General features: G+C 42.9%; 1 long non-coding RNA gene across 1 annotated transcript; it reads left to right on the top strand.

Moving 5' to 3' along the window:
* The first annotated feature begins 548 nt into the window (after positions 1 to 548).
* Positions 549 to 8,031, top strand: LOC107139491. The gene is made up of 3 exons (XR_001503159.2): positions 549 to 604; positions 1,379 to 1,515; positions 4,551 to 8,031. It is a non-coding gene; the product is annotated as an uncharacterized LOC107139491 (long non-coding RNA).
* Positions 8,032 to 8,614: the final 583 nt, after the last annotated feature.

Genomic DNA, 8,614 nt, shown 5'->3' with positions numbered 1-8,614 from the left:
ATTAACCCTGCCTCGGTGCTGTGGCCAGGGGAAGGTTTTCAGGGACCAGACAATGCCTTTCTCTTTGTCCCCCTTTTCCATCTCTTTCTACTTTTCCTTGACTTTGTTCTTTGTTAGAAAGGTCCAGAGTGGCAGAACCGTGGCTGCTGTTGTGCAAGGCATGTAATTTTGACCCCCTCTGCTCCTAAAAAAAAAAAAAAATCAATACTCCTTTTGAGTCTCTGTGGAGAGTGTTTTATAGACTCCCTTCTGAGCAGCACAATCTGTAAAAGCTGATATTATCTGATGACCCTTCTCATACTTACACAATATTCTTTTTACAAAATATTTCCAGAACCTCCTGTTCCCCTGTAACTGGGACTTTACTGCACATATCTGCTTTGTGACATGCAAGTATAGTCCATCTTATCTATCCAGCTTGATAAGAAAAGCTCCTCATTTGCATACTCAAAGGCACTGGGGTATGACAAAGGTCATTGGCTGACACAGAGACCTCCAGTGGGAGGGGAGCATGAAGTGTCCAGCCGTGTTAAATGCAAGATGATGAGCTCAGTCAGATGTGGACATGTTGTGGAGTTAGAGAGAAGTTCCTCAGCTGGAGAAGGTCTGACACCTGTTGTGTATCTAACCTTCAGCAGTGTCACCCAAAGAGAGAAAGCACCTATGTTGGTCCTTCCTGCGGTACATCTCACATCAGAGAAGGAGATATGAACAATCTCCATTTAACTGCAAAGTTCCAGAGCTAGGAGAGAAGTCAGAGGTCACATCAATCCAGATGTTGTGAACCGGTGGCTAGATGGGTCTGCATAATGGACAGATCTTTTCTTACCTGTCCTGTTTGACTCTGTCTTTTTTAGCTTGCATATTCTTTCATTGTCAATATTGAACCATCAGGTGGTTTCAAATAAAATAAAGTTTGAGAATTTTATTGAAAAATCAGAATCTCTGGCAACTTCAGAATCTGTTCCTTCTTGGGAACAATGGAGAGACAGTGGCCCCCTTTTACTCTCTGGAGGCTGACATCCTCTGGCTGCCTCATTTATTTATAATGCATCCAGATGTTGTAGGCACCTGGGTCTGTGTTTCGTGTCTAAATTTAATCCTCCCCAATTTCCTATATAAAGAAAGAGGAAAAATGGATGATGAAGTGACTTCTAAGACCCCAGGGACAAAGAGGCAGAGTTCTCTCGAGACCTGGGTCTCTTCCACCAGGCCAACACGGTTGTTCTTGTTTCTAAGACCCATCTTTAAAACTTTCAGCTGAATGTCCTCTAGAACTGGATTTTCACTCCTAAAGTTGTCCCCAGAAAATGGGGGCACTCAAGTCTCTGGCTTCTGTGTTTTTCCCCCCAAATATTATTTTTTCCCATGCTTTCAGAGAGGAATGCTACAAGTTTGTTACCATTAGATCTGTTCTGTGAGAAATGCTAACGGGAGTCTATCCTTCTGGTCAAGATGTAAAGAAGCTAAAAAGTCATTTGAAGGTGTATGAAGAAATGCAGATCTTCAGTAAAGGTAAATATATGGGCAATTACGAGGCTGGTGTTACTGCAATTTTGTTTTGTAAATATACTTTTTATTTTCTACATGATTTAAAAAAGTAGTTGTAATTTATCATGGAAAAGGTTGGGGACCAGAGAAAAACCAGGAGAAGAAAACCAATCTCTCATAATTCTATCATCCAGAGAAAGCGGCTGGCCAAAACTTACGGGTCATTTTCACATCTGATTGGGAGCTTATTCTTTGAACTCTTCAGTCCCTGTCTACATATGGAAAAATAGTCCTCACTACATGGGGACTATTTTTCCATATCACTAAATGTTCCCAAGTGCTGTTAAGGCTTCTGTAGCTGAGCAGCTGATTGGCTTGTGTGGGGTGCTCTCCGCTGTATTGGAAGGATGGGCCCATCACGGGCAGTACTGTGACCCTGTTCTCTCCCTCTCCCATTCTATAGCACCTGCCCCCATATCTCATTTTAAAAGTTCTATAAGGTGCTTTGACACCTTTAAGTCTCCAGGGCTTCAAAGACCTACCTGTGAATTCTCTTGTTCTCATCTAACACCCTCCCCCATCCCGCCAGAGGAAAGGCTCCCTGCCCACTGAGTTCCCCTAACTGCTGGGCCAATTGCCTCCCACTTTGTCCTCAACCTAATACATTTCACCCAGCTGCCAGGCATGACATTATTCAAATATGCCAGTCATCTTCCTACAGACCAGGACACCTCACCCCTGGTTACTACAAAGCTTGCCCCCCACAGTCCCGGAACACAATTCCTATGTGAACCTGCATGGTATATATGGTAAAGGTAAATATATGGGTATATATAACCAGCCCATGTCCCCTGCCCTGGGCTATGACTGTACACAATTAATAAATTGCTGTTGATCTCATCTGTCCAGTCTTGGTGACCTGTGTTTGGCTATCCCTGGAATCTTAGGGTAGGAATCTCTCCAGCAAAAAGGTAAAGAGAAGGTGGACAAGACCATCACTCTGCTCTTGGTACTAGTAATACAAGGCTTTCGACAAGGGGTGAAAGTTTATTCCTTCTAAGGAGAAGCTTTTAAGAAGTTTACATTTTCATTCTTGTTGTTCAGGGGTGCTATATTTTTATAGAGATCAATACTGATTAAAGTCAGAGAGCTAAGGATTCTAGTAGGGCCTTGGAGGGGAGGAGTAGAGAAATCTCAACCCAGGGGTTTCATGTGCTTCCTGAATCTACTCATTGATGGCACTTGGTGTTTTCTTCAGTCAGACTGTGTTCAGGAGTTGGGTGGTCTATTTCTGACACTGAATGATTTGGGGAAAAGGACCTCATATTTTTGGACCTCATCTTCCTATTCCTGAAATGGCAAACCTAAGGCTTGCTTGATGCCCAGGGTGCTGCGTCTCTTGCATCCTCTTCCCTTTCTCTTGTTTCCGTGGTACCTTTCCCCTGCCTCATTCAGTAAATATTTGAAGAGCACTCACAGTGTGTCAAGGACTGTTCTAGGTGCTTTGCTTTAGTTGAAGTGTGTACCGAGGAAGTTTAAAAAATGCAATCAAATGCTTACCTTTCAATAAAAGGAAAGTAACCTCTGTGTTGGAAAGAACATTGTGTTGGACTTCAGACACACCTGGGTTTCCGGTCCTGATGATACTCAGAACGTAAGCAGCACTCTGGGCACATGAAGCAGTGAGTCAGGCAGAGAGAAAACATCCTTGGTTCTCATCTGCACACTGGTCCACCTGCTTAGTACCTACAGACATCTTCTTTGTGCTGCGTGGACCTTCAGACCGCTATGCCTGCACTAGGCACACAATTGCATTTGTTCCACCAGGCTGCAAATCCAGACACTGGAGCCCAGCACTTTTGTTTATAATTCCAGCATGTGACACTTAGTAGGCACTTTTGAATGTCTTTTGAAAGCCCCTGGTGCAGTTGCTGCAATTTTCACAACTAGAACATAGGAATGAATGTGTCCAAATCCAAGCCACCGACCAAGGCACTCTCCTTGGCAAGACAGTGGGGCCAACACTTCTCCAAGCAGAACTTGGTCTTTGCTTTGCATTTAGATCATTCTTGAACCACCTTCCAAAACCTATTTTTTCTTTTGTTGTCATGTCAAATTTTCTGCTCAAATGATATTTACCACCTTCGTTAGTCATAAATTTTAATACTAAAGATGTCATAATTCTCTGAACCTGTAAAAATGCTTCTTTAGACATTGAATTATTATTATTATCTGGCCAAATAGCCATGGCTAAACCCTCTCTCAAGGATAAAAAATTGCCACTATTAAGAATAATCCAAAAGAATATTCAAAAAGCAATGGGAGAAACTCCTAAAGATGTATCAATCTCTTTTGAACAATGAGGATGTCATTGGAAAAAGGAAAGTGATTTGAGCAATTCTTTTTTTTTTTTTTAATGAACAAAAAATAAATCAGTCTCGTTGCTTGTGGTTACCCTATGCCTCAGGGAACAGGGAAAGGAAGGAGAGGGCCAGAGAATTTAACAACACAGTGTTTAGAGACAGGGATCCAAGATGGCTTACATGACAACTATTGTCTCACATTATCTGATTCTTAATTTCTTCCACTTATTGTTAGGAAGACAAACAGCCCTTTGAGGGGTCTTGGTTTGGCCCCCATGCGAATGATGTGTGATACAAATACCTTCTTCCACTGGACTTTTCCCAGGAGTGGTAGGTGTAGTCACATGGGCAAAGGTGTGTGCATCCCTGGACCAGGGCCATGGTGACTGCAAAGTGGGCCCAGGGATGGAGGAGATGAGCTAGCTGAGGTGAGGGACTATAGAAAAGCAGGAGCAGCCTTAGAAAGGCACCTAGCGCCGGGGGAGAAGGTACTTCCTTGGGTAGGTCTCAGGAAGGAGGAAACAGCGATTCCTCGGGTTTTGACAGGGAGGGATCCCTGGGAACGTGTGGATGGAGCAGAATGCACAGGGAAGAGGGCCGTGTCCAGCAGAAGGAGTGGACTCAACCCAACACATACACAACCAAGAGCTGGTTTGTGGACAGTCTACTTATCCCACTTCTCACGTTTCCTTCCAGGTTGGAAAGAGCATCGTGGGTTCTCATTAGGTGCTTCTCACCTTCTGTGCAGCCAGCCCTGGGATGTCATAGGCTCCTTTGCCCCTCAGTTTCACCTCTAATAGAAAAGGGAGGATCACACGACTGGCCTGCCTCACTGGGTTGCCCTGGCGATGGAATGCTGTATTCTGTGTGAAAAAAAAAATCATTCATTCGTTTGTTTGTTCATCCAAACATCCATTTATTTATTCCTTTGGGCTTCCGTCTAGAGCAGAGGAGGAAAGACATGGATATGGGATTTCGATCACATCAAGAGCTGTGACTGGCTTATAAAGAGAGAGAACTGGAGAATAATGACTGGAGACACGGGAGCTTTGGCTTTGGAAATGTTCCCTTGGTCCCTGCACTGCTGCTAATTGTGCCTTTTCTCTCTTTTCATTAATGGCTAAAAGGATGAAATCTCGATACTGACAGAGCAGCGTCTCTTACAGACAAGTCAGTGGAGGGAAGAGTCCGCACAGAGCCACCCCTGGGTCTGCAAGGCCAGGCTGTCCTGAGCACCCCCTCACCTGTCATATGGCTTGCCCGACTGCCCTTTCCTCTTTTGCAAACACAACACTGATCAAACACAGGGGGTTCTTGACTTGTCACGTCTCTGGGCAAAATGGAAGCACAAAGGGATCTGAAGGGTGGACACGCTTTGCCTCCGTGCTGGGTCATCCCTGGCAGGATGTGTCCAGTAATACTCCTGGGAATGAGCTGCTTCTTTCAGGAAGATCCTAGAATGAAGTCTCCAGCTGGCCTCTGGGTTGACATTGGTCAAATGGCCTAGTGGCTTTGCCTGAGTTCACGCCCCTCCACTTTTTACCTGGGTTCTTGGGGCAGGACAGTTGCTAGGAGCCGTGACAGGAAGATTAGGAAGAGGTGAAAGGTGAGGTTGGGAGTAGTGTTTACCCTCCCACGGTCCCTGCACGACCCAGGATGAATGCGGAGACGGCAGATAAGGTTAATCAGAGCAACAGGCTGCTTGCTTCACAGGGACAAGGCTACAATAGTATGAAACCCTAAGAATGGTTTTGGTAAAGAGAGAAATCATGTGTTGGTTTTCACTGTTAATTCCTTCAGAAAATCAGGCCTTTCCAGGAGATGGCTTGATATTGTCTGTAAACGCAATTAGTCTGGGGTCCCCGCCACATGGTAGTAAAGATGCCTTAAAAAAAAAACAAAAAAAAAAAAAAAAAAAACAGGAGGAAGATTAAATGATTACATTAGTAGAGCAAATATATGTCTGATAAAGTTTTATGAGCTCTCCTTCCAAGAAAGGGGCTCCACAAAAGCAATATTTTATTATCCTTGTTCCAAGGCTCAGGGAAATGCAGCCTCCCTTATTTACCTTGGTGGTTTGTGACCATATTCTATTCGTAAAACATATATAAATTAATATATCTATTAATGACTTATCGCCTTTTTAATTATTATTTTTCAAGAAAATTCAGACCAAGCATCAAATCCTTGTTATTAACATCATTCAATGCTGAATCTTTAAATATGTTCTTTTACACTGTGTATCCTTCTCTACTAGGAAATAGCTCAAATTTTCTCTTGTCAAATAGCAAAACTATATCATAGAAAAGTAGACATTAAAATATGGATGTAATGTGATCTCCTGCTCAGATTGTGAGATTTCCTTGAGGAAAAGGAATTTAAGACGTGGTTTAAAAAGGAATTTAAAAGGATTTTAAGAGGTGGTTCACTGACTCAGGGACCAGAAGTAGAGTTGATAGGTGGGCACCACTGTTACCTTTTCCATAAGCACAACCCTTAAGTAAAATGAGAACTTCTGACCCAGATGTCCTAGGTATTAGACCTCACAGCTAGGGGTTGAGGCAGGCAGGTAGTTGGTGTAGGTAACATCACATTGTTCTCTCTATAAAGCTTAATCAGTGCAATCAAACTAACTTTATCAGGTACCTTCTCCACTGGAGGGGAACCAAGTTATGGGAGTCACATGTTAGTGCTAATCACTACTGGTCTCTCTGTCAATTGGGGAAAAACATCCCAAAGGATATGTCTTTGTTGTGTTCCATTTTGCTGAATGACAAAAAGACAGAATCTAGAAGCTTAGGGAGGGGATGTTCTAGGTCTTCTAGACTTTTGTCCTAATAATTGGGAGGGAAATATAATGGCTAGAATGCCATTGTTCTTCATTTCTAAAAGGTATATATATATACACACACACACACACACACACACACATACACAAGCCCAAATGCTTGTTACACTGAGTCATCATGGAAACTCTGCTTAATTATATTAATTACCTATTGATTTATGACAAATGACCCCAAAACTGAATGGCTTAAAGCAACAATTAACATTTATTATCTCACACAGTTTTTTTGGGTCAGGAGCTCAGGAGTGGCTTAGCTGGGTAGTTCCAGCTCACAGACTCTCATTGGGTCAGATGATAACAGCTGGCACAGCAGTCATCTGAAGATAGGACTAGAGCTGGAGAATCTGATTCCAAGATGACAAACTTTCGTGACTGTGGACTGGGTGAGGCATCCCAGGTCTTTACCACGTGGGCCCCACAGGGCTGCTTGAGTTCCTCATGGCATGGTGGCCAGCTCCTCCCAGAGTTAATGATCCAAGAGAAAGCAGGTAGAAGTTGAAATGCCTTTTATGACCTAGCCTTGGAAGTCACACTCTATCATCTACCATACCCATTGGTCATGTAGGTCAGCCTTACCTGGGAAAGGACTACACAAAAATAGGAATACCAAGAGGGGAGAATCACTGGAGACCATCTTGGAGGCCGGCTACCATATTAACTTCTCTGAATTTTCTATGCACTGTAGCAATATTTTTCCAAATGTTATTCTGTGGTTTTCCAAAAGATGTTAATAGACATTTGGCAAAACCCACTATGTACTTTTACATCACCCTTACCACATACATTGTTTACCACCACTGCTAACAACACTCTTCTGTGGTCCAAAAAAAAGGGCAAACTACACTCAGAGAGTCATAATTCACTTTGCATCATACCAGCTCTGAAGTGCACTCCTGTAAGATGTCTTTAAATTTGATCCAGCATTTCTCAAACCCCTTTGACCTTGAGTTCACTTTTAAGAAATATATGGTAGTGGCTTCTAAAATGTGATAATCAGAAAGATACCATTTGAGAAACACCTTTCTGGAATTGTTCTACATTAGACTCACCTGACTTCAAATTTTCCAAGAAGGTTTCTATGGCTCTATGGCATTTGTGAAGATTCGAGCAGGGTGAGAGGAGATCTGCCTCTGAAACCCCTGTTTTTGCCCATTGATGATTCAGTCTCAGTATGAATCCTTCCTTGGTTCCAACAACCATAAGACTCCAGGAAAAGACTTCATAAAAAAAATGGGGAATCATCCTACCAGCCATTTTATACCAGGAGTGTTTTCATCTTGGTTGTTACATTAAGATGTATTTGTTCTTAATAAAGAAAAGAGAACATGATGTTACCAATCTTCTAGAAGCACTTTGGGTTTTAGGGAAGAATAGCACTGTGGTCAAGCACTCAGGCTCTGGAGCCCTCCCTTCACAGCCATGCTGCACCATGCATGATCTGAGTAAGCTTGGGTGCGTCCCTTTAACTTTTTTATGGTTCAGTTTCTTTGTCTGCAAAATGAGAACAATAAGAAAACGCATCACACAGAGTTGTGAGGAGCAAATGATATGAAGCTTATAAAGTCCTCAACCCAGTACCTGGTCCATAGTGAGCATTTGATAAACATGAACTCCTGTTGCAAGGGAAGGGGATTATTTGAAAAGTTAGTGGTTCTAGGGTCCCTACCAAAAAACCACCCCCCCACCCCCCAAAAAATCCACATCTCTGAGTTGCCAAAATAATAAGAAACCAGGTGAGAAAGAGATGTCACTAGAAAACAATTCAGAAAAAATAAATAGATAAAAGAGATGGAAGAGGAATTCAGGAAGCATGGATGGGCTGGTGAAAGGGCAGGCATGCGTCAGGAGTATACCTGATGTCACTGGCACTCAGTTTTCCAGTGACCTGGTAGCTTCATCAGCACATAGGAAT

Source organism: Marmota marmota, unplaced genomic scaffold (genome assembly GCF_001458135.2).
Source record: "Marmota marmota marmota unplaced genomic scaffold, marMar, whole genome shotgun sequence".
NCBI classification, from domain to species: Eukaryota; Metazoa; Chordata; class Mammalia; order Rodentia; family Sciuridae; genus Marmota; species Marmota marmota.
The sequence above is the reverse complement of the archived record's forward strand: the minus strand, read 5'-3'. Positions and strand labels throughout refer to the sequence as shown.